Source organism: Oncorhynchus mykiss, unplaced genomic scaffold (assembly GCF_013265735.2).
Source record: "Oncorhynchus mykiss isolate Arlee unplaced genomic scaffold, USDA_OmykA_1.1 un_scaffold_291, whole genome shotgun sequence".
Taxonomy (NCBI): domain Eukaryota; kingdom Metazoa; phylum Chordata; class Actinopteri; order Salmoniformes; family Salmonidae; genus Oncorhynchus; species Oncorhynchus mykiss.
In genome coordinates, this window is record NW_023493742.1 from 100,930 (window position 1) to 127,193 (window position 26,264).

A 26,264-nucleotide genomic window follows, 5' to 3' on the forward strand; every position below is an offset into this window, starting at 1 on the left:
CTCAGAAGACTTTGGTGAATCCATTGTAGATGTCCAGTGTGTGAGGTGATTTACTTTGTGCAAGGCTTAAGTTGTTAAATGGGAAACGAGTAACCAACTAGTCATCGACAACTGTCTTGAGTTTGGCATTTGTGACAATGTCCTGGGACATCCCACAAACGCGTCACCTTCTAACTACGAGTGTGTGGCCTGTGAGAGGTATAGAGCGAAATCGATTACATGTACGTTTTCGTGAGAGTCTCAGCTTTCCATAGAGGGGTCACAGTAGTTTCTAGCTCTAACCATTCAGTCTATACAGATGTTTTTGTTAGAAGTGTTAAAGCCCAACACTGCAAACGTATAGTTAGTACCAATGCTCCACGTTTTTTCAAACGTCCACCACACCAGCTCCTCGTTAGTATAGTGGTGAGTATCCCCGCCTGTCACGCGGGAGACCGGGGTTCAATTCCCCGACGGGGAGAAAGGACTGCTTTTTTTTTAGGGTGAACAATGTAGCTGAGCCCACTATGCGAAAAATATGCTTGGAGATAAAGCTTTATGATACGATTTTCCAGCATTATCTCAGTATTCCAAGGCATTGGTTGTTCAGTGGTAGAATTCTCGCCTGCCACGCGGGAGGCCCGGGTTCGATTCCCGGCCAATGCAGGTTGTTTTGAACATGTAATTTCGAGAAGTATGCAAACCCCTGAGGGAGAAATCTGTGCTCGATTGCCAGGCCAACAGAAATCTCAACTGACTCTTGAAAAATCTGACTTTGCTTTCATTTTCAGTTTGGACATTTACTCATTCTCAGAAGACTTTGGTGAATCCATTGTAGATGTCCAGTGTGTGAGGTGATTTACTTTGTGCAAGGCTTAAGTTGTTAAATGGGAAACGAGTAACCAACTAGTCATCGACAACTGTCTTGAGTTTGGCATTTGTGACAATGTCCTGGGACATCCCACAAACACGTCACCTTCTAACTACGAGTGTGTGGCCTGTGAGTGGTATAGAGCGAAATCGATTACATGTACGTTTTCGTGAGAGTCTCAGCTTTCCATAGAGGGGTCACAGTAGTTTCTAGCTCTAACCATTCAGTCTATACAGATGTTTTTGTTAGAAGTGTTAAAGCCCAACACTGCAAACGTATAGTTAGTACCAATGCTCCACGTTTTTTCAAACGTCCACCACACCAGCTCCTCGTTAGTATAGTGGTGAGTATCCCCGCCTGTCACGCGGGAGACCGGGGTTCAATTCCCCGACGGGGAGAAAGGACTGCTTTTTTTTTAGGGTGAACAATGTAGCTGAGCCCACTATGCGAAAAATATGCTTGGAGATAAAGCTTTATGATACGATTTTCCAGCATTATCTCAGTATTCCAAGGCATTGGTTGTTCAGTGGTAGAATTCTCGCCTGCCACGCGGGAGGCCCGGGTTCGATTCCCGGCCAATGCAGGTTGTTTTGAACATGTAATTTCGAGAAGTATGCAAACCCCTGAGGGAGAAATCTGTGCTCGATTGCCAGGCCAACAGAAATCTCAACTGACTCTTGAAAAATCTGACTTTGCTTTCATTTTCAGTTTGGACATTTACTCATTCTCAGAAGACTTTGGTGAATCCATTGTAGATGTCCAGTGTGTGAGGTGATTTACTTTGTGCAAGGCTTAAGTTGTTAAATGGGAAACGAGTAACCAACTAGTCATCGACAACTGTCTTGAGTTTGGCATTTGTGACAATGTCCTGGGACATCCCACAAACACGTCACCTTCTAACTACGAGTGTGTGGCCTGTGAGTGGTATAGAGCGAAATCGATTACATGTACGTTTTCGTGAGAGTCTCAGCTTTCCATAGAGGGGTCACAGTAGTTTCTAGCTCTAACCATTCAGTCTATACAGATGTTTTTGTTAGAAGTGTTAAAGCCCAACACTGCAAACGTATAGTTAGTACCAATGCTCCACGTTTTTTCAAACGTCCACCACACCAGCTCCTTGTTAGTATAGTGGTGAGTATCCCCGCCTGTCACGCGGGAGACCGGGGTTCAATTCCCCGACGGGGAGAAAGGACTGCTTTTTTTTTAGGGTGAACAATGTAGCTGAGCCCACTATGCGAAAAATATGCTTGGAGATAAAGCTTTATGATACGATTTTCGAGCATTATTTCAGTATTCCAAGGCATTGGTTGTTCAGTGGTAGAATTCTCGCCTGCCACGCGGGAGGCCCGGGTTCGATTCCCGGCCAATGCAGGTTGTTTTGAACATGTAATTTCGAGAAGTATGCAAACCCCTGAGGGAGAAATCTGTGCTCGATTGCCAGGCCAACAGAAATCTCAACTGACTCTTGAAAAATCTGACTTTGCTTTCATTTTCAGTTTGGACATTTACTCATTCTCAGAAGACTTTGGTGAATCCATTGTAGATGTCCAGTGTGTGAGGTGATTTACTTTGTGCAAGGCTTAAGTTGTTAAATGGGAAACGAGTAACCAACTAGTCATCGACAACTGTCTTGAGTTTGGCATTTGTGACAATGTCCTGGGACATCCCACAAACACGTCACCTTCTAACTACGAGTGTGTGGCCTGTGAGTGGTATAGAGCGAAATCGATTACATGTACGTTTTCGTGAGAGTCTCAGCTTTCCATAGAGGGGTCACAGTAGTTTCTAGCTCTAACCATTCAGTCTATACAGATGTTTTTGTTAGAAGTGTTAAAGCCCAACACTGCAAACGTATAGTTAGTACCAATGCTCCACGTTTTTTCAAACGTCCACCACACCAGCTCCTCGTTAGTATAGTGGTGAGTATCCCCGCCTGTCACGCGAACCCCTGAGGGAGAAATCTGTGCTCGATTGCCAGGCCAACAGAAATCTCAACTGACTCTTGAAAAATCTGACTTTGCTTTCATTTTCAGTTTGGACATTTACTCATTCTCAGAAGACTTTGGTGAATCCATTGTAGATGTCCAGTGTGTGAGGTGATTTACTTTGTGCAAGGCTTAAGTTGTTAAATGGGAAACGAGTAACCAACTAGTCATCGACAACTGTCTTGAGTTTGGCATTTGTGACAATGTCCTGGGACATCCCACAAACACGTCACCTTCTAACTACGAGTGTGTGGCCTGTGAGTGGTATAGAGCGAAATCGATTACATGTACGTTTTCGTGAGAGTCTCAGCTTTCCATAGAGGGGTCACAGTAGTTTCTAGCTCTAACCATTCAGTCTATACAGATGTTTTTGTTAGAAGTGTTAAAGCCCAACACTGCAAACGTATAGTTAGTACCAATGCTCCACGTTTTTTCAAACGTCCACCACACCAGCTCCTCGTTAGTATAGTGGTGAGTATCCCCGCCTGTCACGCGAACCCCTGAGGGAGAAATCTGTGCTCGATTGCCAGGCCAACAGAAATCTCAACTGACTCTTGAAAAATCTGACTTTGCTTTCATTTTCAGTTTGGACATTTACTCATTCTCAGAAGACTTTGGTGAATCCATTGTAGATGTCCAGTGTGTGAGGTGATTTACTTTGTGCAAGGCTTAAGTTGTTAAATGGGAAACGAGTAACCAACTAGTCATCGACAACTGTCTTGAGTTTGGCATTTGTGACAATGTCCTGGGACATCCCACAAACACGTCACCTTCTAACTACGAGTGTGTGGCCTGTGAGTGGTATAGAGCGAAATCGATTACATGTACGTTTTCGTGAGAGTCTCAGCTTTCCATAGAGGGGTCACAGTAGTTTCTAGCTCTAACCATTCAGTCTATACAGATGTTTTTGTTAGAAGTGTTAAAGCCCAACACTGCAAACGTATAGTTAGTACCAATGCTCCACGTTTTTTCAAACGTCCACCACACCAGCTCCTCGTTAGTATAGTGGTGAGTATCCCCGCCTGTCACGCGGGAGACCGGGGTTCAATTCCCCGACGGGGAGAAAGGACTGCTTCTTTTTTAGGGTGAACAATGTAGCTGAGCCCACTATGTGAAAAATATGCTTGGAGATAAAGCTTTATGATACGATTTTCCAGCATTATCTCAGTATTCCAAGGCATTGGTTGTTCAGTGGTAGAATTCTCGCCTGCCACGCGGGAGGCCCGGGTTCGATTCCCGGCCAATGCAGGATGTTTTGAACATGTAATTTCGAGAAGTATGCAAACCCCTGAGGGAGAAATCTGTGCTCGATTGCCAGGCCAACAGAAATCTCAACTGACTCTTGAAAAATCTGACTTTGCTTTCATTTTCAGTTTGGACATTTACTCATTCTCAGAAGACTTTGGTGAATCCATTGTAGATGTCCAGTGTGTGAGGTGATTTACTTTGTGCAAGGCTTAAGTTGTTAAATGGGAAACGAGTAACCAACTAGTCATCGACAACTGTCTTGAGTTTGGCATTTGTGACAATGTCCTGGGACATCCCACAAACACGTCACCTTCTAACTACGAGTGTGTGGCCTGTGAGTGGTATAGAGCGAAATCGATTACATGTACGTTTTCGTGAGAGTCTCAGCTTTCCATAGAGGGGTCACAGTAGTTTCTAGCTCTAACCATTCAGTCTATACAGATGTTTTTGTTAGAAGTGTTAAAGCCCAACACTGCAAACGTATAGTTAGTACCAATGCTCCACGTTTTTTCAAACGTCCACCACACCAGCTCCTCGTTAGTATAGTGGTGAGTATCCCCGCCTGTCACGCGAACCCCTGAGGGAGAAATCTGTGCTCGATTGCCAGGCCAACAGAAATCTCAACTGACTCTTGAAAAATCTGACTTTGCTTTCATTTTCAGTTTGGACATTTACTCATTCTCAGAAGACTTTGGTGAATCCATTGTAGATGTCCAGTGTGTGAGGTGATTTACTTTGTGCAAGGCTTAAGTTGTTAAATGGGAAACGAGTAACCAACTAGTCATCGACAACTGTCTTGAGTTTGGCATTTGTGACAATGTCCTGGGACATCCCACAAACACGTCACCTTCTAACTACGAGTGTGTGGCCTGTGAGTGGTATAGAGCGAAATCGATTACATGTACGTTTTCGTGAGAGTCTCAGCTTTCCATAGAGGGGTCACAGTAGTTTCTAGCTCTAACCATTCAGTCTATACAGATGTTTTTGTTAGAAGTGTTAAAGCCCAACACTGCAAACGTATAGTTAGTACCAATGCTCCACGTTTTTTCAAACGTCCACCACACCAGCTCCTCGTTAGTATAGTGGTGAGTATCCCCGCCTGTCACGCGAACCCCTGAGGGAGAAATCTGTGCTCGATTGCCAGGCCAACAGAAATCTCAACTGACTCTTGAAAAATCTGACTTTGCTTTCATTTTCAGTTTGGACATTTACTCATTCTCAGAAGACTTTGGTGAATCCATTGTAGATGTCCAGTGTGTGAGGTGATTTACTTTGTGCAAGGCTTAAGTTGTTAAATGGGAAACGAGTAACCAACTAGTCATCGACAACTGTCTTGAGTTTGGCATTTGTGACAATGTCCTGGGACATCCCACAAACACGTCACCTTCTAACTACGAGTGTGTGGCCTGTGAGTGGTATAGAGCGAAATCGATTACATGTACGTTTTCGTGAGAGTCTCAGCTTTCCATAGAGGGGTCACAGTAGTTTCTAGCTCTAACCATTCAGTCTATACAGATGTTTTTGTTAGAAGTGTTAAAGCCCAACACTGCAAACGTATAGTTAGTACCAATGCTCCACGTTTTTTCAAACGTCCACCACACCAGCTCCTCGTTAGTATAGTGGTGAGTATCCCCGCCTGTCACGCGGGAGACCGGGGTTCAATTCCCCGACGGGGAGAAAGGACTGCTTCTTTTTTAGGGTGAACAATGTAGCTGAGCCCACTATGTGAAAAATATGCTTGGAGATAAAGCTTTATGATACGATTTTCCAGCATTATCTCAGTATTCCAAGGCATTGGTTGTTCAGTGGTAGAATTCTCGCCTGCCACGCGGGAGGCCCGGGTTCGATTCCCGGCCAATGCAGGATGTTTTGAACATGTAATTTCGAGAAGTATGCAAACCCCTGAGGGAGAAATCTGTGCTCGATTGCCAGGCCAACAGAAATCTCAACTGACTCTTGAAAAATCTGACTTTGCTTTCATTTTCAGTTTGGACATTTACTCATTCTCAGAAGACTTTGGTGAATCCATTGTAGATGTCCAGTGTGTGAGGTGATTTACTTTGTGCAAGGCTTAAGTTGTTAAATGGGAAACGAGTAACCAACTAGTCATCGACAACTGTCTTGAGTTTGGCATTTGTGACAATGTCCTGGGACATCCCACAAACACGTCACCTTCTAACTACGAGTGTGTGGCCTGTGAGTGGTATAGAGCGAAATCGATTACATGTACGTTTTCGTGAGAGTCTCAGCTTTCCATAGAGGGGTCACAGTAGTTTCTAGCTCTAACCATTCAGTCTATACAGATGTTTTTGTTAGAAGTGTTAAAGCCCAACACTGCAAACGTATAGTTAGTACCAATGCTCCACGTTTTTTCAAACGTCCACCACACCAGCTCCTCGTTAGTATAGTGGTGAGTATCCCCGCCGGTCACGCGAACCCCTGAGGGAGAAATCTGTGCTCGATTGCCAGGCCAACAGAAATCTCAACTGACTCTTGAAAAATCTGACTTTGCTTTCATTTTCAGTTTGGACATTTACTCATTCTCAGAAGACTTTGGTGAATCCATTGTAGATGTCCAGTGTGTGAGGTGATTTACTTTGTGCAAGGCTTAAGTTGTTAAATGGGAAACGAGTAACCAACTAGTCATCGACAACTGTCTTGAGTTTGGCATTTGTGACAATGTCCTGGGACATCCCACAAACACGTCACCTTCTAACTACGAGTGTGTGGCCTGTGAGTGGTATAGAGCGAAATCGATTACATGTACGTTTTCGTGAGAGTCTCAGCTTTCCATAGAGGGGTCACAGTAGTTTCTAGCTCTAACCATTCAGTCTATACAGATGTTTTTGTTAGAAGTGTTAAAGCCCAACACTGCAAACGTATAGTTAGTACCAATGCTCCACGTTTTTTCAAACGTCCACCACACCAGCTCCTCGTTAGTATAGTGGTGAGTATCCCCGCCTGTCACGCGAACCCCTGAGGGAGAAATCTGTGCTCGATTGCCAGGCCAACAGAAATCTCAACTGACTCTTGAAAAATCTGACTTTGCTTTCATTTTCAGTTTGGACATTTACTCATTCTCAGAAGACTTTGGTGAATCCATTGTAGATGTCCAGTGTGTGAGGTGATTTACTTTGTGCAAGGCTTAAGTTGTTAAATGGGAAACGAGTAACCAACTAGTCATCGACAACTGTCTTGAGTTTGGCATTTGTGACAATGTCCTGGGACATCCCACAAACACGTCACCTTCTAACTACGAGTGTGTGGCCTGTGAGTGGTATAGAGCGAAATCGATTACATGTACGTTTTCGTGAGAGTCTCAGCTTTCCATAGAGGGGTCACAGTAGTTTCTAGCTCTAACCATTCAGTCTATACAGATGTTTTTGTTAGAAGTGTTAAAGCCCAACACTGCAAACGTATAGTTAGTACCAATGCTCCACGTTTTTTCAAACGTCCACCACACCAGCTCCTCGTTAGTATAGTGGTGAGTATCCCCGCCTGTCACGCGGGAGACCGGGGTTCAATTCCCCGACGGGGAGAAAGGACTGCTTCTTTTTTAGGGTGAACAATGTAGCTGAGCCCACTATGTGAAAAATATGCTTGGAGATAAAGCTTTATGATACGATTTTCCAGCATTATCTCAGTATTCCAAGGCATTGGTTGTTCAGTGGTAGAATTCTCGCCTGCCACGCGGGAGGCCCGGGTTCGATTCCCGGCCAATGCAGGATGTTTTGAACATGTAATTTCGAGAAGTATGCAAACCCCTGAGGGAGAAATCTGTGCTCGATTGCCAGGCCAACAGAAATCTCAACTGACTCTTGAAAAATCTGACTTTGCTTTCATTTTCAGTTTGGACATTTACTCATTCTCAGAAGACTTTGGTGAATCCATTGTAGATGTCCAGTGTGTGAGGTGATTTACTTTGTGCAAGGCTTAAGTTGTTAAATGGGAAACGAGTAACCAACTAGTCATCGACAACTGTCTTGAGTTTGGCATTTGTGACAATGTCCTGGGACATCCCACAAACACGTCACCTTCTAACTACGAGTGTGTGGCCTGTGAGTGGTATAGAGCGAAATCGATTACATGTACGTTTTCGTGAGAGTCTCAGCTTTCCATAGAGGGGTCACAGTAGTTTCTAGCTCTAACCATTCAGTCTATACAGATGTTTTTGTTAGAAGTGTTAAAGCCCAACACTGCAAACGTATAGTTAGTACCAATGCTCCACGTTTTTTCAAACGTCCACCACACCAGCTCCTCGTTAGTATAGTGGTGAGTATCCCCGCCTGTCACGCGGGAGACCGGGGTTCAATTCCCCGACGGGGAGAAAGGACTGCTTCTTTTTTAGGGTGAACAATGTAGCTGAGCCCACTATGTGAAAAATATGCTTGGAGATAAAGCTTTATGATACGATTTTCCAGCATTATCTCAGTATTCCAAGGCATTGGTTGTTCAGTGGTAGAATTCTCGCCTGCCACGCGGGAGGCCCGGGTTCGATTCCCGGCCAATGCAGGATGTTTTGAACATGTAATTTCGAGAAGTATGCAAACCCCTGAGGGAGAAATCTGTGCTCGATTGCCAGGCCAACAGAAATCTCAACTGACTCTTGAAAAATCTGACTTTGCTTTCATTTTCAGTTTGGACATTTACTCATTCTCAGAAGACTTTGGTGAATCCATTGTAGATGTCCAGTGTGTGAGGTGATTTACTTTGTGCAAGGCTTAAGTTGTTAAATGGGAAACGAGTAACCAACTAGTCATCGACAACTGTCTTGAGTTTGGCATTTGTGACAATGTCCTGGGACATCCCACAAACACGTCACCTTCTAACTACGAGTGTGTGGCCTGTGAGTGGTATAGAGCGAAATCGATTACATGTACGTTTTCGTGAGAGTCTCAGCTTTCCATAGAGGGGTCACAGTAGTTTCTAGCTCTAACCATTCAGTCTATACAGATGTTTTTGTTAGAAGTGTTAAAGCCCAACACTGCAAACGTATAGTTAGTACCAATGCTCCACGTTTTTTCAAACGTCCACCACACCAGCTCCTCGTTAGTATAGTGGTGAGTATCCCCGCCTGTCACGCGAACCCCTGAGGGAGAAATCTGTGCTCGATTGCCAGGCCAACAGAAATCTCAACTGACTCTTGAAAAATCTGACTTTGCTTTCATTTTCAGTTTGGACATTTACTCATTCTCAGAAGACTTTGGTGAATCCATTGTAGATGTCCAGTGTGTGAGGTGATTTACTTTGTGCAAGGCTTAAGTTGTTAAATGGGAAACGAGTAACCAACTAGTCATCGACAACTGTCTTGAGTTTGGCATTTGTGACAATGTCCTGGGACATCCCACAAACACGTCACCTTCTAACTACGAGTGTGTGGCCTGTGAGTGGTATAGAGCGAAATCGATTACATGTACGTTTTCGTGAGAGTCTCAGCTTTCCATAGAGGGGTCACAGTAGTTTCTAGCTCTAACCATTCAGTCTATACAGATGTTTTTGTTAGAAGTGTTAAAGCCCAACACTGCAAACGTATAGTTAGTACCAATGCTCCACGTTTTTTCAAACGTCCACCACACCAGCTCCTCGTTAGTATAGTGGTGAGTATCCCCGCCTGTCACGCGGGAGACCGGGGTTCAATTCCCCGACGGGGAGAAAGGACTGCTTCTTTTTTAGGGTGAACAATGTAGCTGAGCCCACTATGTGAAAAATATGCTTGGAGATAAAGCTTTATGATACGATTTTCCAGCATTATCTCAGTATTCCAAGGCATTGGTTGTTCAGTGGTAGAATTCTCGCCTGCCACGCGGGAGGCCCGGGTTCGATTCCCGGCCAATGCAGGATGTTTTGAACATGTAATTTCGAGAAGTATGCAAACCCCTGAGGGAGAAATCTGTGCTCGATTGCCAGGCCAACAGAAATCTCAACTGACTCTTGAAAAATCTGACTTTGCTTTCATTTTCAGTTTGGACATTTACTCATTCTCAGAAGACTTTGGTGAATCCATTGTAGATGTCCAGTGTGTGAGGTGATTTACTTTGTGCAAGGCTTAAGTTGTTAAATGGGAAACGAGTAACCAACTAGTCATCGACAACTGTCTTGAGTTTGGCATTTGTGACAATGTCCTGGGACATCCCACAAACACGTCACCTTCTAACTACGAGTGTGTGGCCTGTGAGTGGTATAGAGCGAAATCGATTACATGTACGTTTTCGTGAGAGTCTCAGCTTTCCATAGAGGGGTCACAGTAGTTTCTAGCTCTAACCATTCAGTCTATACAGATGTTTTTGTTAGAAGTGTTAAAGCCCAACACTGCAAACGTATAGTTAGTACCAATGCTCCACGTTTTTTCAAACGTCCACCACACCAGCTCCTCGTTAGTATAGTGGTGAGTATCCCCGCCTGTCACGCGGGAGACCGGGGTTCAATTCCCCGACGGGGAGAAAGGACTGCTTCTTTTTTAGGGTGAACAATGTAGCTGAGCCCACTATGTGAAAAATATGCTTGGAGATAAAGCTTTATGATACGATTTTCCAGCATTATCTCAGTATTCCAAGGCATTGGTTGTTCAGTGGTAGAATTCTCGCCTGCCACGCGGGAGGCCCGGGTTCGATTCCCGGCCAATGCAGGATGTTTTGAACATGTAATTTCGAGAAGTATGCAAACCCCTGAGGGAGAAATCTGTGCTCGATTGCCAGGCCAACAGAAATCTCAACTGACTCTTGAAAAATCTGACTTTGCTTTCATTTTCAGTTTGGACATTTACTCATTCTCAGAAGACTTTGGTGAATCCATTGTAGATGTCCAGTGTGTGAGGTGATTTACTTTGTGCAAGGCTTAAGTTGTTAAATGGGAAACGAGTAACCAACTAGTCATCGACAACTGTCTTGAGTTTGGCATTTGTGACAATGTCCTGGGACATCCCACAAACACGTCACCTTCTAACTACGAGTGTGTGGCCTGTGAGTGGTATAGAGCGAAATCGATTACATGTACGTTTTCGTGAGAGTCTCAGCTTTCCATAGAGGGGTCACAGTAGTTTCTAGCTCTAACCATTCAGTCTATACAGATGTTTTTGTTAGAAGTGTTAAAGCCCAACACTGCAAACGTATAGTTAGTACCAATGCTCCACGTTTTTTCAAACGTCCACCACACCAGCTCCTCGTTAGTATAGTGGTGAGTATCCCCGCCTGTCACGCGAACCCCTGAGGGAGAAATCTGTGCTCGATTGCCAGGCCAACAGAAATCTCAACTGACTCTTGAAAAATCTGACTTTGCTTTCATTTTCAGTTTGGACATTTACTCATTCTCAGAAGACTTTGGTGAATCCATTGTAGATGTCCAGTGTGTGAGGTGATTTACTTTGTGCAAGGCTTAAGTTGTTAAATGGGAAACGAGTAACCAACTAGCCATCGACAACTGTCTTGAGTTTGGCATTTGTGACAATGTCCTGGGACATCCCACAAACGCGTTACCTTCTAACTACGAGTGTGTGGCCTGTGAGTGGTATAGAGCGAAATCGATTACATGTACGTTTTCGTGAGAGTCTCAGCTTTCCATAGAGGGGTCACAGTAGTTTCTAGCTCTAACCATTCAGTCTATACAGATGTTTTTGTTAGAAGTGTTAAAGCCCAACACTGCAAACGTATAGTTAGTACCAATGCTCCACGTTTTTTCAAACGTCCACCACACCAGCTCCTCGTTAGTATAGTGGTGAGTATCCCCGCCTGTCACGCGGGAGACCGGGGTTCAATTCCCCGACGGGGAGAAAGGACTGCTTTTTTTTTAGGGTGAACAATGTAGCTGAGCCCACTATGTGAAAAATATGCTTGGAGATAAAGCTTTATGATACGATTTTCCAGCATTATCTCAGTATTCCAAGGCATTGGTTGTTCAGTGGTAGAATTCTCGCCTGCCACGCGGGAGGCCCGGGTTCGATTCCCGGCCAATGCAGGATGTTTTGAACATGTAATTTCGAGAAGTATGCAAACCCCTGAGGGAGAAATCTGTGCTCGATTGCCAGGCCAACAGAAATCTCAACTGACTCTTGAAAAATCTGACTTTGCTTTCATTTTCAGTTTGGACATTTACTCATTCTCAGAAGACTTTGGTGAATCCATTGTAGATGTCCAGTGTGTGAGGTGATTTACTTTGTGCAAGGCTTAAGTTGTTAAATGGGAAACGAGTAACCAACTAGTCATCGACAACTGTCTTGAGTTTGGCATTTGTGACAATGTCCTGGGACATCCCACAAACACGTCACCTTCTAACTACGAGTGTGTGGCCTGTGAGTGGTATAGAGCGAAATCGATTACATGTACGTTTTCGTGAGAGTCTCAGCTTTCCATAGAGGGGTCACAGTAGTTTCTAGCTCTAACCATTCAGTCTATACAGATGTTTTTGTTAGAAGTGTTAAAGCCCAACACTGCAAACGTATAGTTAGTACCAATGCTCCACGTTTTTTCAAACGTCCACCACACCAGCTCCTCGTTAGTATAGTGGTGAGTATCCCCGCCTGTCACGCGGGAGACCGGGATTCAATTCCCCGACGGGGAGAAAGGACTGCTTTTTTTTTAGGGTGAACAATGTAGCTGAGCCCACGATGCGAAAAATATGCTTGGAGATAAAGCTTTATGATACGATTTTCCAGCATTATCTCAGTATTCCAAGGCATTGGTTGTTCAGTGGTAGAATTCTCGCCTGCCACGCGGGAGGCCCGGGTTCGATTCCCGGCCAATGCAGGATGTTTTGAACATGTAATTTCGAGAAGTATGCAAACCCCTGAGGGAGAAATCTGTGCTCGATTGCCAGGCCAACAGAAATCTCAACTGACTCTTGAAAAATCTGACTTTGCTTTCATTTTCAGTTTGGACATTTACTCATTCTCAGAAGACTTTGGTGAATCCATTGTAGATGTCCAGTGTGTGAGGTGATTTACTTTGTGCAAGGCTTAAGTTGTTAAATGGGAAACGAGTAACCAACTAGTCATCGACAACTGTCTTGAGTTTGGCATTTGTGACAATGTCCTGGGACATCCCACAAACACGTCACCTTCTAACTACGAGTGTGTGGCCTGTGAGTGGTATAGAGCGAAATCGATTACATGTACGTTTTCGTGAGAGTCTCAGCTTTCCATAGAGGGGTCACAGTAGTTTCTAGCTCTAACCATTCAGTCTATACAGATGTTTTTGTTAGAAGTGTTAAAGCCCAACACTGCAAACGTATAGTTAGTACCAATGCTCCACGTTTTTTCAAACGTCCACCACACCAGCTCCTCGTTAGTATAGTGGTGAGTATCCCCGCCTGTCACGCGAACCCCTGAGGGAGAAATCTGTGCTCGATTGCCAGGCCAACAGAAATCTCAACTGACTCTTGAAAAATCTGACTTTGCTTTCATTTTCAGTTTGGACATTTACTCATTCTCAGAAGACTTTGGTGAATCCATTGTAGATGTCCAGTGTGTGAGGTGATTTACTTTGTGCAAGGCTTAAGTTGTTAAATGGGAAACGAGTAACCAACTAGCCATCGACAACTGTCTTGAGTTTGGCATTTGTGACAATGTCCTGGGACATCCCACAAACGCGTTACCTTCTAACTACGAGTGTGTGGCCTGTGAGTGGTATAGAGCGAAATCGATTACATGTACGTTTTCGTGAGAGTCTCAGCTTTCCATAGAGGGGTCACAGTAGTTTCTAGCTCTAACCATTCAGTCTATACAGATGTTTTTGTTAGAAGTGTTAAAGCCCAACACTGCAAACGTATAGTTAGTACCAATGCTCCACGTTTTTTCAAACGTCCACCACACCAGCTCCTCGTTAGTATAGTGGTGAGTATCCCCGCCTGTCACGCGGGAGACCGGGGTTCAATTCCCCGACGGGGAGAAAGGACTGCTTTTTTTTTAGGGTGAACAATGTAGCTGAGCCCACTATGTGAAAAATATGCTTGGAGATAAAGCTTTATGATACGATTTTCCAGCATTATCTCAGTATTCCAAGGCATTGGTTGTTCAGTGGTAGAATTCTCGCCTGCCACGCGGGAGGCCCGGGTTCGATTCCCGGCCAATGCAGGATGTTTTGAACATGTAATTTCGAGAAGTATGCAAACCCCTGAGGGAGAAATCTGTGCTCGATTGCCAGGCCAACAGAAATCTCAACTGACTCTTGAAAAATCTGACTTTGCTTTCATTTTCAGTTTGGACATTTACTCATTCTCAGAAGACTTTGGTGAATCCATTGTAGATGTCCAGTGTGTGAGGTGATTTACTTTGTGCAAGGCTTAAGTTGTTAAATGGGAAACGAGTAACCAACTAGTCATCGACAACTGTCTTGAGTTTGGCATTTGTGACAATGTCCTGGGACATCCCACAAACACGTCACCTTCTAACTACGAGTGTGTGGCCTGTGAGTGGTATAGAGCGAAATCGATTACATGTACGTTTTCGTGAGAGTCTCAGCTTTCCATAGAGGGGTCACAGTAGTTTCTAGCTCTAACCATTCAGTCTATACAGATGTTTTTGTTAGAAGTGTTAAAGCCCAACACTGCAAACGTATAGTTAGTACCAATGCTCCACGTTTTTTCAAACGTCCACCACACCAGCTCCTCGTTAGTATAGTGGTGAGTATCCCCGCCTGTCACGCGGGAGACCGGGATTCAATTCCCCGACGGGGAGAAAGGACTGCTTTTTTTTTAGGGTGAACAATGTAGCTGAGCCCACGATGCGAAAAATATGCTTGGAGATAAAGCTTTATGATACGATTTTCCAGCATTATCTCAGTATTCCAAGGCATTGGTTGTTCAGTGGTAGAATTCTCGCCTGCCACGCGGGAGGCCCGGGTTCGATTCCCGGCCAATGCAGGATGTTTTGAACATGTAATTTCGAGAAGTATGCAAACCCCTGAGGGAGAAATCTGTGCTCGATTGCCAGGCCAACAGAAATCTCAACTGACTCTTGAAAAATCTGACTTTGCTTTCATTTTCAGTTTGGACATTTACTCATTCTCAGAAGACTTTGGTGAATCCATTGTAGATGTCCAGTGTGTGAGGTGATTTACTTTGTGCAAGGCTTAAGTTGTTAAATGGGAAACGAGTAACCAACTAGTCATCGACAACTGTCTTGAGTTTGGCATTTGTGACAATGTCCTGGGACATCCCACAAACACGTCACCTTCTAACTACGAGTGTGTGGCCTGTGAGTGGTATAGAGCGAAATCGATTACATGTACGTTTTCGTGAGAGTCTCAGCTTTCCATAGAGGGGTCACAGTAGTTTCTAGCTCTAACCATTCAGTCTATACAGATGTTTTTGTTAGAAGTGTTAAAGCCCAACACTGCAAACGTATAGTTAGTACCAATGCTCCACGTTTTTTCAAACGTCCACCACACCAGCTCCTCGTTAGTATAGTGGTGAGTATCCCCGCCTGTCACGCGGGAGACCGGGGTTCAATTCCCCGACGGGGAGAAAGGACTGCTTTTTTTTTAGGGTGAACAATGTAGCTGAGCCCACTATGTGAAAAATATGCTTGGAGATAAAGCTTTATGATACGATTTTCCAGCATTATCTCAGTATTCCAAGGCATTGGTTGTTCAGTGGTAGAATTCTCGCCTGCCACGCGGGAGGCCCGGGTTCGATTCCCGGCCAATGCAGGATGTTTTGAACATGTAATTTCGAGAAGTATGCAAACCCCTGAGGGAGAAATCTGTGCTCGATTGCCAGGCCAACAGAAATCTCAACTGACTCTTGAAAAATCTGACTTTGCTTTCATTTTCAGTTTGGACATTTACTCATTCTCAGAAGACTTTGGTGAATCCATTGTAGATGTCCAGTGTGTGAGGTGGTTTACTTTGTGCAAGGCTTAAGTTGTTAAATGGGAAACGAGTAACGACAACTGTCTTGAGTTTGGCATTTGTGACAATGTCCTGGGACATCCCACAAACACGTCACCTTCTAACTACGAGTGTGTGGCCTGTGAGTGGTATAGAGCGAAATCGATTACATGTACGTTTTCGTGAGAGTCTCAGCTTTCCATAGAGGGGTCACAGTAGTTTCTAGCTCTAACCATTCAGTCTATACAGATGTTTTTGTTAGAAGTGTTAAAGCCCAACACTGCAAACGTATAGTTAGTACCAATGCTCCACGTTTTTTCAAACGTCCACCACACCAGCTCCTCGTTAGTATAGTGGTGAGTATCCCCGCCTGTCACGCGGGAGACCGGGGTTCAATTCCCCGACGGGGAGAAAGGACTGCTTTTTTTTTAGGGTGAACAATGTAGCTGAGCCCACTATGTGAAAAATATGCATGGAGATAAAGCTTTATGATACGATTTTCCAGCATTATCTCAGTATTCCAAGGCATTGGTTGCTCAGTGGTAGAATTCTCGCCTGCCACGCGGGAGGCCCGGGTTCGATTCCCGGCCAATGCAGGATGTTTTGAACATGTAATTTCGAGAAGTATGCAAACCCCTGAGGGAGAAATCTGTGCTCGATTGCCAGGCCAACAGAAATCTCAACTGACTCTTGAAAAATCTGACTTTGCTTTCATTTTCAGTTTGGACATTTACTCATTCTCAGAAGACTTTGGTGAATCCATTGTAGATGTCCAGTGTGTGAGGTGATTTACTTTGTGCAAGGCTTAAGTTGTTAAATGGGAAACGAGTAACGACAACTGTCTTGAGTTTGGCATTTGTGACAATGTCCTGGGACATCCCACAAACACGTCACCTTCTAACTACGAGTGTGTGGCCTGTGAGTGGTATAGAGCGAAATCGATTACATGTACGTTTTCGTGGGAGTCTCAGCTTTCCATAGAGGGGTCACAGTAGTTTCTAGCTCTAACCATTCAGTCTATACAGATGTTTTTGTTAGAAGTGTTAAAGCCCAACACTGCAAACGTATAGTTAGTACCAATGCTCCACGTTTTTTCAAACGTCCACCACACCAGCTCCTCGTTAGTATAGTGGTGAGTATCCCCGCCTGTCACGCGGGAGACCGGGGTTCAATTCCCCGACGGGGAGAAAGGACTGCTTTTTTTTTAGGGTGAACAATGTAGCTGAGCCCACTATGCGAAAAATATGCTTGGAGATAAAGCTTTATGATACGATTTTCCAGCATTATCTCAGTATTCCAAGGCATTGGTTGTTCAGTGGTAGAATTCTCGCCTGCCACGCGGGAGGCCCGGGTTCGATTCCCGGCCAATGCAGGATGTTTTGAACATGTAATTTCGAGAAGTATGCAAACCCCTGAGGGAGAAATCTGTGCTCGATTGCCAGGCCAACAGAAATCTCAACTGACTCTTGAAAAATCTGACTTTGCTTTCATTTTCAGTTTGGACATTTACTCATTCTCAGAAGACTTTGGTGAATCCATTGTAGATGTCCAGTGTGTGAGGTGGTTTACTTTGTGCAAGGCTTAAGTTGTTAAATGGGAAACGAGTAACGACAACTGTCTTGAGTTTGGCATTTGTGACAATGTCCTGGGACATCCCACAAACACGTCACCTTCTAACTACGAGTGTGTGGCCTGTGAGTGGTATAGAGCGAAATCGATTACATGTACGTTTTCGTGAGAGTCTCAGCTTTCCATAGAGGGGTCACAGTAGTTTCTAGCTCTAACCATTCAGTCTATACAGATGTTTTTGTTAGAAGTGTTAAAGCCCAACACTGCAAACGTATAGTTAGTACCAATGCTCCACGTTTTTTCAAACGTCCACCACACCAGCTCCTCGTTAGTATAGTGGTGAGTATCCCCGCCTGTCACGCGGGAGACCGGGGTTCAATTCCCCGACGGGGAGAAAGGACTGCTTTTTTTTTAGGGTGAACAATGTAGCTGAGCCCACTATGTGAAAAATATGCATGGAGATAAAGCTTTATGATACGATTTTCCAGCATTATCTCAGTATTCCAAGGCATTGGTTGCTCAGTGGTAGAATTCTCGCCTGCCACGCGGGAGGCCCGGGTTCGATTCCCGGCCAATGCAGGATGTTTTGAACATGTAATTTCGAGAAGTATGCAAACCCCTGAGGGAGAAATCTGTGCTCGATTGCCAGGCCAACAGAAATCTCAACTGACTCTTGAAAAATCTGACTTTGCTTTCATTTTCAGTTTGGACATTTACTCATTCTCAGAAGACTTTGGTGAATCCATTGTAGATGTCCAGTGTGTGAGGTGATTTACTTTGTGCAAGGCTTAAGTTGTTAAATGGGAAACGAGTAACGACAACTGTCTTGAGTTTGGCATTTGTGACAATGTCCTGGGACATCCCACAAACACGTCACCTTCTAACTACGAGTGTGTGGCCTGTGAGTGGTATAGAGCGAAATCGATTACATGTACGTTTTCGTGGGAGTCTCAGCTTTCCATAGAGGGGTCACAGTAGTTTCTAGCTCTAACCATTCAGTCTATACAGATGTTTTTGTTAGAAGTGTTAAAGCCCAACACTGCAAACGTATAGTTAGTACCAATGCTCCACGTTTTTTCAAACGTCCACCACACCAGCTCCTCGTTAGTATAGTGGTGAGTATCCCCGCCTGTCACGCGGGAGACCGGGGTTCAATTCCCCGACGGGGAGAAAGGACTGGGTTTTTTTTAGGGTGAACAATGTAGCTGAGCCCACTATGCGAAAAATATGCTTGGAGATAAAGCTTTATGATACGATTTTCCAGCATTATCTCAGTATTCCAAGGCATTGGTTGTTCAGTGGTAGAATTCTCGCCTGCCACGCGGGAGGCCCGGGTTCGATTCCCGGCCAATGCAGGATGTTTAGAACATGTAATTTCGAGAAGTATGCAAACCCCTGAGGGAGAAATCTGTGCTCGATTGCCAGGCCAACAGAAATCTCAACTGACTCTTGAAAAATCTGACTTTGCTTTCATTTTCAGTTTGGACATTTACTCATTCTCAGAAGACTTTGGTGAATCCATTGTAGATGTCCAGTGTGTGAGGTGATTTACTTTGTGCAAGGCTTAAGTTGTTAAATGGGAAACGAGTAACGACAACTGTCTTGAGTTTGGCATTTGTGACAATGTCCTGGGACATCCCACAAACACGTCACCTTCTAACTACGAGTGTGTGGCCTGTGAGTGGTATAGAGCGAAATCGATTACATGTACGTTTTCGTGGGAGTCTCAGCTTTCCATAGAGGGGTCACAGTAGTTTCTAGCTCTAACCATTCAGTCTATACAGATGTTTTTGTTAGAAGTGTTAAAGCCCAACACTGCAAACGTATAGTTAGTACCAATGCTCCACGTTTTTTCAAACGTCCACCACACCAGCTCCTCGTTAGTATAGTGGTGAGTATCCCCGCCTGTCACGCGGGAGACCGGGGTTCAATTCCCCGACGGGGAGAAAGGACTGGGTTTTTTTTAGGGTGAACAATGTAGCTGAGCCCACTATGCGAAAAATATGCTTGGAGATAAAGCTTTATGATACGATTTTCCAGCATTATCTCAGTATTCCAAGGCATTGGTTGTTCAGTGGTAGAATTCTCGCCTGCCACGCGGGAGGCCCGGGTTCGATTCCCGGCCAATGCAGGATGTTTAGAACATGTAATTTCGAGAAGTATGCAAACCCCTGAGGGAGAAATCTGTGCTCGATTGCCAGGCCAACAGAAATCTCAACTGACTCTTGAAAAATCTGACTTTGCTTTCATTTTCAGTTTGGACATTTACTCATTCTCAGAAGACTTTGGTGAATCCATTGTAGATGTCCAGTGTGTGAGGTGATTTACTTTGTGCAAGGCTTAAGTTGTTAAATGGGAAACGAGTAACCAACTAGTCATCGACAACTGTCTTGAGTTTGGCATTTGTGACAATGTCCTGGGACATCCCACAAACACGTCACCTTCTAACTACGAGTGTGTGGCCTGTGAGTGGTATAGAGCGAAATCGATTACATGTACGTTTTCGTGAGAGTCTCAGCTTCCCATAGAGGGGTCACAGTAGTTTCTAGCTCTAACCATTCAGTCTATACAGATGTTTTTGTTAGAAGTGTTAAAGCCCAACACTGCAAACGTATAGTTAGTACCAATGCTCCACGTTTTTTCAAACGTCCACCACACCAGCTCCTCGTTAGTATAGTGGTGAGTATCCCCGCCTGTCACGCGGGAGACCGGGGTTCAATTCCCCGACGGGGAGAAAGGACTGCTTTTTTTTTAGGGTGAACAATGTAGCTGAGCCCACTATGCGAAAAATATGCTTGGAGATAAAGCTTTATGATACGATTTTCCAGCATTATCTCGGTATTCCAAGGCATTGGTTGTTCAGTGGTAGAATTCTCGCCTGCCACGCGGGAGGCCCGGGTTCGATTCCCGGCCAATGCAGGATGTTTTGAACATGTAATTTCGAGAAGTATGCAAACCCCTGAGGGAGAAATCTGTGCTCGATTGCCAGGCCAACAGAAATCTCAACTGACTCTTGAAAAATCTGACTTTGCTTTCATTTTCAGTTTGGACATTTACTCATTCTCAGAAGACTTTGGTGAATCCATTGTAGATGTCCAGTGTGTGAGGTGATTTACTTTGTGCAAGGCTTAAGTTGTTAAATGGGAAACGAGTAACGACAACTGTCTTGAGTTTGGCATTTGTGACAATGTCCTGGGACATCCCACAAACACGTCACCTTCTAACTACGAGTGTGTGGCCTGTGAGTGGTATAGAGCGAAATCGATTACATGTACGTTTTCGTGGGAGTCTCAGCTTTCCATAGAGGGGTCACAGTAGTTTCTAGCTCTAACCATTCAGTCTATACAGATGTTTTTGTTAGAAGTGTTAAAGCCCAACACTGCAAACGTATAGTTAGTACCAATGCTCCACGTTTTTTCAAAAGTCCACCACACCAGCTCCTCGTTAGTATAGTGGTGAGTATCCCCGCCTGTCACGCGGGAGACCGGGGTTCAATTCCCCGACGGGGAGAAAGGACTGTTTTTTTTTTAGGGTGAACAATGTAGCTGAGCCCACTATGCGAAAAATATGCTTGGAGATAAAGCTTTATGATACGATTTTCCAGCATTATCTCAGTATTCCAAGGCATTGGTTGTTCAGTGGTAGAATTCTCGCCTGCCACGCGGGAGGCCCGGGTTCGATTCCCGGCCAATGCAGGATGTTTAGAACATGTAATTTCGAGAAGTATGCAAACCCCTGAGGGAGAAATCTGTGCTCGATTGCCAGGCCAACAGAAATCTCAACTGACTCTTGAAAAATCTGACTTTGCTTTCATTTTCAGTTTGGACATTTACTCATTCTCAGAAGACTTTGGTGAATCCATTGTAGATGTCCAGTGTGTGAGGTGATTTACTTTGTGCAAGGCTTAAGTTGTTAAATGGGAAACGAGTAACCAACTAGTCATCGACAACTGTCTTGAGTTTGGCATTTGTGACAATGTCCTGGGACATCCCACAAACACGTCACCTTCTAACTACGAGTGTGTGGCCTGTGAGTGGTATAGAGCGAAATCGATTACATGTACGTTTTCGTGGGAGTCTCAGCTTTCCATAGAGGGGTCACAGTAGTTTCTAGCTCTAACCATTCAGTCTATACAGATGTTTTTGTTAGAAGTGTTAAAGCCCAACACTGCAAACGTATAGTTAGTACCAATGCTCCACGTTTTTTCAAACGTCCACCACACCAGCTCCTCGTTAGTATAGTGGTGAGTATCCCCGCCTGTCACGCGGGAGACCGGGGTTCAATTCCCCGACGGGGAGAAAGGACTGTTTTTTTTTTAGGGTGAACAATGTAGCTGAGCCCACTATGCGAAAAATATGCTTGGAGATAAAGCTTTATGATACGATTTTCCAGCATTATCTCAGTATTCCAAGGCATTGGTTGTTCAGTGGTAGAATTCTCGCCTGCCACGCGGGAGGCCCGGGTTCGATTCCCGGCCAATGCAGGATGTTTAGAACATGTAATTTCGAGAAGTATGCAAACCCCTGAGGGAGAAATCTGTGCTCGATTGCCAGGCCAACAGAAATCTCAACTGACTCTTGAAAAATCTGACTTTGCTTTCATTTTCAGTTTGGACATTTACTCATTCTCAGAAGACTTTGGTGAATCCATTGTAGATGTCCAGTGTGTGAGGTGATTTACTTTGTGCAAGGCTTAAGTTGTTAAATGGGAAACGAGTAACCAACTAGTCATCGACAACTGTCTTGAGTTTGGCATTTGTGACAATGTCCTGGGACATCCCACAAACACGTCACCTTCTAACTACGAGTGTGTGGCCTGTGAGTGGTATAGAGCGAAATCGATTACATGTACGTTTTCGTGGGAGTCTCAGCTTTCCATAGAGGGGTCACAGTAGTTTCTAGCTCTAACCATTCAGTCTATACAGATGTTTTTGTTAGAAGTGTTAAAGCCCAACACTGCAAACGTATAGTTAGTACCAATGCTCCACGTTTTTTCAAACGTCCACCACACCAGCTCCTCGTTAGTATAGTGGTGAGTATCCCCGCCTGTCACGCGGGAGACCGGGGTTCAATTCCCCGACGGGGAGAAAGGACTGCTTTTTTTTTAGGGTGAACAATGTAGCTGAGCCCACTATGTGAAAAATATGCTTGGAGATAAAGCTTTATGATACGATTTTCCAGCATTATCTCAGTATTCCAAGGCATTGGTTGTTCAGTGGTAGAATTCTCGCCTGCCACGCGGGAGGCCCGGGTTCGATTCCCGGCCAATGCAGGATGTTTTGAACATGTAATTTCGAGAAGTATGCAAACCCCTGAGGGAGAAATCTGTGCTCGATTGCCAGGCCAACAGAAATCTCAACTGACTCTTGAAAAATCTGACTTTGCTTTCATTTTCAGTTTGGACATTTACTCATTCTCAGAAGACTTTGGTGAATCCATTGTAGATGTCCAGTGTGTGAGGTGATTTACTTTGTGCAAGGCTTAAGTTGTTAAATGGGAAACGAGTAACCAACTAGTCATCGACAACTGTCTTGAGTTTGGCATTTGTGACAATGTCCTGGGACATCCCACAAACACGTCACCTTCTAACTACGAGTGTGTGGCCTGTGAGTGGTATAGAGCGAAATCGATTACATGTACGTTTTCGTGGGAGTCTCAGCTTTCCATAGAGGGGTCACAGTAGTTTCTAGCTCTAACCATTCAGTCTATACAGATGTTTTTGTTAGAAGTGTTAAAGCCCAACACTGCAAAAGTATAGTTAGTACCAATGCTCCACGTTTTTTCAAACGTCCACCACACCAGCTCCTCGTTAGTATAGTGGTAGAATTCTCGCCTGCCACGCGGGAGGCCCGGGTTCGATTCCCGGCCAATGCAGGATGTTTTGAACATGTAATTTCGAGAAGTATGCAAACCCCTGAGGGAGAAATCTGTGCTCGATTGCCAGGCCAACAGAAATCTCAACTGACTCTTGAAAAATCTGACTTTGCTTTCATTTTCAGTTTGGACATTTACTCATTCTCAGAAGACTTTGGTGAATCCATTGTAGATGTCCAGTGTGTGAGGTGATTTACTTTGTGCAAGGCTTAAGTTGTTAAATGGGAAACGAGTAACGACAACTGTCTTGAGTTTGGCATTTGTGACAATGTCCTGGGACATCCCACAAACACGTCACCTTCTAACTACGAGTGTGTGGCCTGTGAGTGGTATAGAGCGAAATCGATTACATGTACGTTTTCGTGGGAGTCTCAGCTTTCCATAGAGGGGTCACAGTAGTTTCTAGCTCTAACCATTCAGTCTATACAGATGTTTTTGTTAGAAGTGTTAAAGCCCAACACTGCAAACGTATAGTTAGTACCAATGCTCCACGTTTTTTCAAAAGTCCACCACACCAGCTCCTCGTTAGTATAGTGGTGAGTATCCCCGCCTGTCACGCGGGAGACCGGGGTTCAATTCCCCGACGGGGAGAAAGGACTGTTTTTTTTTTAGGGTGAACAATGTAGCTGAGCCCACTATGCGAAAAATATGCTTGGAGATAAAGCTTTATGATACGATTTTCCAGCATTATCTCAGTATTCCAAGGCATTGGTTGTTCAGTGGTAGAATTCTCGCCTGCCACGCGGGAGGCCCGGGTTCGATTCCCGGCCAATGCAGGATGTTTAGAACATGTAATTTCGAGAAGTATGCAAACCCCTGAGGGAGAAATCTGTGCTCGATTGCCAGGCCAACAGAAATCTCAACTGACTCTTGAAAAATCTGACTTTGCTTTCATTTTCAGTTTGGACATTTACTCATTCTCAGAAGACTTTGGTGAATCCATTGTAGATGTCCAGTGTGTGAGGTGATTTACTTTGTGCAAGGCTTAAGTTGTTAAATGGGAAACGAGTAACCAACTAGTCATCGACAACTGTCTTGAGTTTGGCATTTGTGACAATGTCCTGGGACATCCCACAAACACGTCACCTTCTAACTACGAGTGTGTGGCCTGTGAGTGGTATAGAGCGAAATCGATTACATGTACGTTTTCGTGGGAGTCTCAGCTTTCCATAGAGGGGTCACAGTAGTTTCTAGCTCTAACCATTCAGTCTATACAGATGTTTTTGTTAGAAGTGTTAAAGCCCAACACTGCAAACGTATAGTTAGTACCAATGCTCCACGTTTTTTCAAACGTCCACCACACCAGCTCCTCGTTAGTATAGTGGTGAGTATCCCCGCCTGTCACGCGGGAGACCGGGGTTCAATTCCCCGACGGGGAGAAAGGACTGTTTTTTTTTTAGGGTGAACAATGTAGCTGAGCCCACTATGCGAAAAATATGCTTGGAGATAAAGCTTTATGATACGATTTTCCAGCATTATCTCAGTATTCCAAGGCATTGGTTGTTCAGTGGTAGAATTCTCGCCTGCCACGCGGGAGGCCCGGGTTCGATTCCCGGCCAATGCAGGATGTTTAGAACATGTAATTTCGAGAAGTATGCAAACCCCTGAGGGAGAAATCTGTGCTCGATTGCCAGGCCAACAGAAATCTCAACTGACTCTTGAAAAATCTGACTTTGCTTTCATTTTCAGTTTGGACATTTACTCATTCTCAGAAGACTTTGGTGAATCCATTGTAGATGTCCAGTGTGTGAGGTGATTTACTTTGTGCAAGGCTTAAGTTGTTAAATGGGAAACGAGTAACCAACTAGTCATCGACAACTGTCTTGAGTTTGGCATTTGTGACAATGTCCTGGGACATCCCACAAACACGTCACCTTCTAACTACGAGTGTGTGGCCTGTGAGTGGTATAGAGCGAAATCGATTACATGTACGTTTTCGTGGGAGTCTCAGCTTTCCATAGAGGGGTCACAGTAGTTTCTAGCTCTAACCATTCAGTCTATACAGATGTTTTTGTTAGAAGTGTTAAAGCCCAACACTGCAAACGTATAGTTAGTACCAATGCTCCACGTTTTTTCAAACGTCCACCACACCAGCTCCTCGTTAGTATAGTGGTGAGTATCCCCGCCTGTCACGCGGGAGACCGGGGTTCAATTCCCCGACGGGGAGAAAGGACTGCTTTTTTTTTAGGGTGAACAATGTAGCTGAGCCCACTATGTGAAAAATATGCTTGGAGATAAAGCTTTATGATACGATTTTCCAGCATTATCTCAGTATTCCAAGGCATTGGTTGTTCAGTGGTAGAATTCTCGCCTGCCACGCGGGAGGCCCGGGTTCGATTCCCGGCCAATGCAGGATGTTTTGAACATGTAATTTCGAGAAGTATGCAAACCCCTGAGGGAGAAATCTGTGCTCGATTGCCAGGCCAACAGAAATCTCAACTGACTCTTGAAAAATCTGACTTTGCTTTCATTTTCAGTTTGGACATTTACTCATTCTCAGAAGACTTTGGTGAATCCATTGTAGATGTCCAGTGTGTGAGGTGATTTACTTTGTGCAAGGCTTAAGTTGTTAAATGGGAAACGAGTAACCAACTAGTCATCGACAACTGTCTTGAGTTTGGCATTTGTGACAATGTCCTGGGACATCCCACAAACACGTCACCTTCTAACTACGAGTGTGTGGCCTGTGAGTGGTATAGAGCGAAATCGATTACATGTACGTTTTCGTGGGAGTCTCAGCTTTCCATAGAGGGGTCACAGTAGTTTCTAGCTCTAACCATTCAGTCTATACAGATGTTTTTGTTAGAAGTGTTAAAGCCCAACACTGCAAAAGTATAGTTAGTACCAATGCTCCACGTTTTTTCAAACGTCCACCACACCAGCTCCTCGTTAGTATAGTGGTAGAATTCTCGCCTGCCAC

General features: G+C 44.5%; 47 non-coding genes across 47 annotated transcripts; all 47 read left to right on the top strand.

Moving 5' to 3' along the window:
- Positions 1–388: 388 nt before the first annotated feature.
- On the top strand, positions 389–460 carry trnad-guc. Its single transcript has one exon. It is a non-coding gene; the product is annotated as a tRNA-Asp (tRNA).
- A 114-nt stretch (positions 461–574) lies between these two features.
- Positions 575–645, top strand: trnag-gcc. Its single transcript has one exon. It is a non-coding gene; the product is annotated as a tRNA-Gly (tRNA).
- Positions 646–1,176: 531 nt separating this feature from the next.
- On the top strand, positions 1,177–1,248 carry trnad-guc. The gene has a single exon. It is a non-coding gene; the product is annotated as a tRNA-Asp (tRNA).
- Positions 1,249–1,362: 114 nt separating this feature from the next.
- On the top strand, positions 1,363–1,433 carry trnag-gcc. Its single transcript has one exon. It is a non-coding gene; the product is annotated as a tRNA-Gly (tRNA).
- Positions 1,434–2,150: 717 nt separating this feature from the next.
- Positions 2,151–2,221, top strand: trnag-gcc. Its single transcript has one exon. It is a non-coding gene; the product is annotated as a tRNA-Gly (tRNA).
- A 1,605-nt stretch (positions 2,222–3,826) lies between these two features.
- Positions 3,827–3,898, top strand: trnad-guc. Its single transcript has one exon. It is a non-coding gene; the product is annotated as a tRNA-Asp (tRNA).
- Positions 3,899–4,012: 114 nt separating this feature from the next.
- Positions 4,013–4,083, top strand: trnag-gcc. The gene has a single exon. It is a non-coding gene; the product is annotated as a tRNA-Gly (tRNA).
- A 1,605-nt stretch (positions 4,084–5,688) lies between these two features.
- Positions 5,689–5,760, top strand: trnad-guc. The gene has a single exon. It is a non-coding gene; the product is annotated as a tRNA-Asp (tRNA).
- A 114-nt stretch (positions 5,761–5,874) lies between these two features.
- trnag-gcc lies at positions 5,875–5,945 on the top strand. Its single transcript has one exon. It is a non-coding gene; the product is annotated as a tRNA-Gly (tRNA).
- A 1,605-nt stretch (positions 5,946–7,550) lies between these two features.
- On the top strand, positions 7,551–7,622 carry trnad-guc. Its single transcript has one exon. It is a non-coding gene; the product is annotated as a tRNA-Asp (tRNA).
- Positions 7,623–7,736: 114 nt separating this feature from the next.
- trnag-gcc lies at positions 7,737–7,807 on the top strand. The gene has a single exon. It is a non-coding gene; the product is annotated as a tRNA-Gly (tRNA).
- Positions 7,808–8,338: 531 nt separating this feature from the next.
- On the top strand, positions 8,339–8,410 carry trnad-guc. The gene has a single exon. It is a non-coding gene; the product is annotated as a tRNA-Asp (tRNA).
- Positions 8,411–8,524: 114 nt separating this feature from the next.
- On the top strand, positions 8,525–8,595 carry trnag-gcc. The gene has a single exon. It is a non-coding gene; the product is annotated as a tRNA-Gly (tRNA).
- A 1,068-nt stretch (positions 8,596–9,663) lies between these two features.
- Positions 9,664–9,735, top strand: trnad-guc. The gene has a single exon. It is a non-coding gene; the product is annotated as a tRNA-Asp (tRNA).
- Positions 9,736–9,849: 114 nt separating this feature from the next.
- On the top strand, positions 9,850–9,920 carry trnag-gcc. Its single transcript has one exon. It is a non-coding gene; the product is annotated as a tRNA-Gly (tRNA).
- A 531-nt stretch (positions 9,921–10,451) lies between these two features.
- Positions 10,452–10,523, top strand: trnad-guc. The gene has a single exon. It is a non-coding gene; the product is annotated as a tRNA-Asp (tRNA).
- Positions 10,524–10,637: 114 nt separating this feature from the next.
- On the top strand, positions 10,638–10,708 carry trnag-gcc. Its single transcript has one exon. It is a non-coding gene; the product is annotated as a tRNA-Gly (tRNA).
- Positions 10,709–11,776: 1,068 nt separating this feature from the next.
- trnad-guc lies at positions 11,777–11,848 on the top strand. The gene has a single exon. It is a non-coding gene; the product is annotated as a tRNA-Asp (tRNA).
- Positions 11,849–11,962: 114 nt separating this feature from the next.
- Positions 11,963–12,033, top strand: trnag-gcc. The gene has a single exon. It is a non-coding gene; the product is annotated as a tRNA-Gly (tRNA).
- A 717-nt stretch (positions 12,034–12,750) lies between these two features.
- trnag-gcc lies at positions 12,751–12,821 on the top strand. The gene has a single exon. It is a non-coding gene; the product is annotated as a tRNA-Gly (tRNA).
- Positions 12,822–13,889: 1,068 nt separating this feature from the next.
- trnad-guc lies at positions 13,890–13,961 on the top strand. The gene has a single exon. It is a non-coding gene; the product is annotated as a tRNA-Asp (tRNA).
- A 114-nt stretch (positions 13,962–14,075) lies between these two features.
- Positions 14,076–14,146, top strand: trnag-gcc. The gene has a single exon. It is a non-coding gene; the product is annotated as a tRNA-Gly (tRNA).
- Positions 14,147–14,863: 717 nt separating this feature from the next.
- trnag-gcc lies at positions 14,864–14,934 on the top strand. The gene has a single exon. It is a non-coding gene; the product is annotated as a tRNA-Gly (tRNA).
- A 531-nt stretch (positions 14,935–15,465) lies between these two features.
- Positions 15,466–15,537, top strand: trnad-guc. Its single transcript has one exon. It is a non-coding gene; the product is annotated as a tRNA-Asp (tRNA).
- A 114-nt stretch (positions 15,538–15,651) lies between these two features.
- trnag-gcc lies at positions 15,652–15,722 on the top strand. Its single transcript has one exon. It is a non-coding gene; the product is annotated as a tRNA-Gly (tRNA).
- Positions 15,723–16,241: 519 nt separating this feature from the next.
- Positions 16,242–16,313, top strand: trnad-guc. Its single transcript has one exon. It is a non-coding gene; the product is annotated as a tRNA-Asp (tRNA).
- A 704-nt stretch (positions 16,314–17,017) lies between these two features.
- On the top strand, positions 17,018–17,089 carry trnad-guc. The gene has a single exon. It is a non-coding gene; the product is annotated as a tRNA-Asp (tRNA).
- Positions 17,090–17,203: 114 nt separating this feature from the next.
- On the top strand, positions 17,204–17,274 carry trnag-gcc. Its single transcript has one exon. It is a non-coding gene; the product is annotated as a tRNA-Gly (tRNA).
- Positions 17,275–17,793: 519 nt separating this feature from the next.
- On the top strand, positions 17,794–17,865 carry trnad-guc. The gene has a single exon. It is a non-coding gene; the product is annotated as a tRNA-Asp (tRNA).
- Positions 17,866–18,569: 704 nt separating this feature from the next.
- trnad-guc lies at positions 18,570–18,641 on the top strand. The gene has a single exon. It is a non-coding gene; the product is annotated as a tRNA-Asp (tRNA).
- Positions 18,642–18,755: 114 nt separating this feature from the next.
- trnag-gcc lies at positions 18,756–18,826 on the top strand. The gene has a single exon. It is a non-coding gene; the product is annotated as a tRNA-Gly (tRNA).
- A 519-nt stretch (positions 18,827–19,345) lies between these two features.
- trnad-guc lies at positions 19,346–19,417 on the top strand. The gene has a single exon. It is a non-coding gene; the product is annotated as a tRNA-Asp (tRNA).
- Positions 19,418–19,531: 114 nt separating this feature from the next.
- On the top strand, positions 19,532–19,602 carry trnag-gcc. Its single transcript has one exon. It is a non-coding gene; the product is annotated as a tRNA-Gly (tRNA).
- A 531-nt stretch (positions 19,603–20,133) lies between these two features.
- Positions 20,134–20,205, top strand: trnad-guc. Its single transcript has one exon. It is a non-coding gene; the product is annotated as a tRNA-Asp (tRNA).
- A 114-nt stretch (positions 20,206–20,319) lies between these two features.
- trnag-gcc lies at positions 20,320–20,390 on the top strand. Its single transcript has one exon. It is a non-coding gene; the product is annotated as a tRNA-Gly (tRNA).
- Positions 20,391–20,909: 519 nt separating this feature from the next.
- trnad-guc lies at positions 20,910–20,981 on the top strand. The gene has a single exon. It is a non-coding gene; the product is annotated as a tRNA-Asp (tRNA).
- Positions 20,982–21,095: 114 nt separating this feature from the next.
- trnag-gcc lies at positions 21,096–21,166 on the top strand. Its single transcript has one exon. It is a non-coding gene; the product is annotated as a tRNA-Gly (tRNA).
- A 531-nt stretch (positions 21,167–21,697) lies between these two features.
- trnad-guc lies at positions 21,698–21,769 on the top strand. Its single transcript has one exon. It is a non-coding gene; the product is annotated as a tRNA-Asp (tRNA).
- A 114-nt stretch (positions 21,770–21,883) lies between these two features.
- On the top strand, positions 21,884–21,954 carry trnag-gcc. The gene has a single exon. It is a non-coding gene; the product is annotated as a tRNA-Gly (tRNA).
- A 531-nt stretch (positions 21,955–22,485) lies between these two features.
- On the top strand, positions 22,486–22,557 carry trnad-guc. Its single transcript has one exon. It is a non-coding gene; the product is annotated as a tRNA-Asp (tRNA).
- A 114-nt stretch (positions 22,558–22,671) lies between these two features.
- On the top strand, positions 22,672–22,742 carry trnag-gcc. The gene has a single exon. It is a non-coding gene; the product is annotated as a tRNA-Gly (tRNA).
- A 1,121-nt stretch (positions 22,743–23,863) lies between these two features.
- On the top strand, positions 23,864–23,935 carry trnad-guc. Its single transcript has one exon. It is a non-coding gene; the product is annotated as a tRNA-Asp (tRNA).
- A 114-nt stretch (positions 23,936–24,049) lies between these two features.
- trnag-gcc lies at positions 24,050–24,120 on the top strand. The gene has a single exon. It is a non-coding gene; the product is annotated as a tRNA-Gly (tRNA).
- Positions 24,121–24,651: 531 nt separating this feature from the next.
- trnad-guc lies at positions 24,652–24,723 on the top strand. The gene has a single exon. It is a non-coding gene; the product is annotated as a tRNA-Asp (tRNA).
- Positions 24,724–24,837: 114 nt separating this feature from the next.
- trnag-gcc lies at positions 24,838–24,908 on the top strand. Its single transcript has one exon. It is a non-coding gene; the product is annotated as a tRNA-Gly (tRNA).
- A 531-nt stretch (positions 24,909–25,439) lies between these two features.
- trnad-guc lies at positions 25,440–25,511 on the top strand. Its single transcript has one exon. It is a non-coding gene; the product is annotated as a tRNA-Asp (tRNA).
- Positions 25,512–25,625: 114 nt separating this feature from the next.
- trnag-gcc lies at positions 25,626–25,696 on the top strand. The gene has a single exon. It is a non-coding gene; the product is annotated as a tRNA-Gly (tRNA).
- The last annotated feature ends 568 nt before the right edge of the window (positions 25,697–26,264 follow it).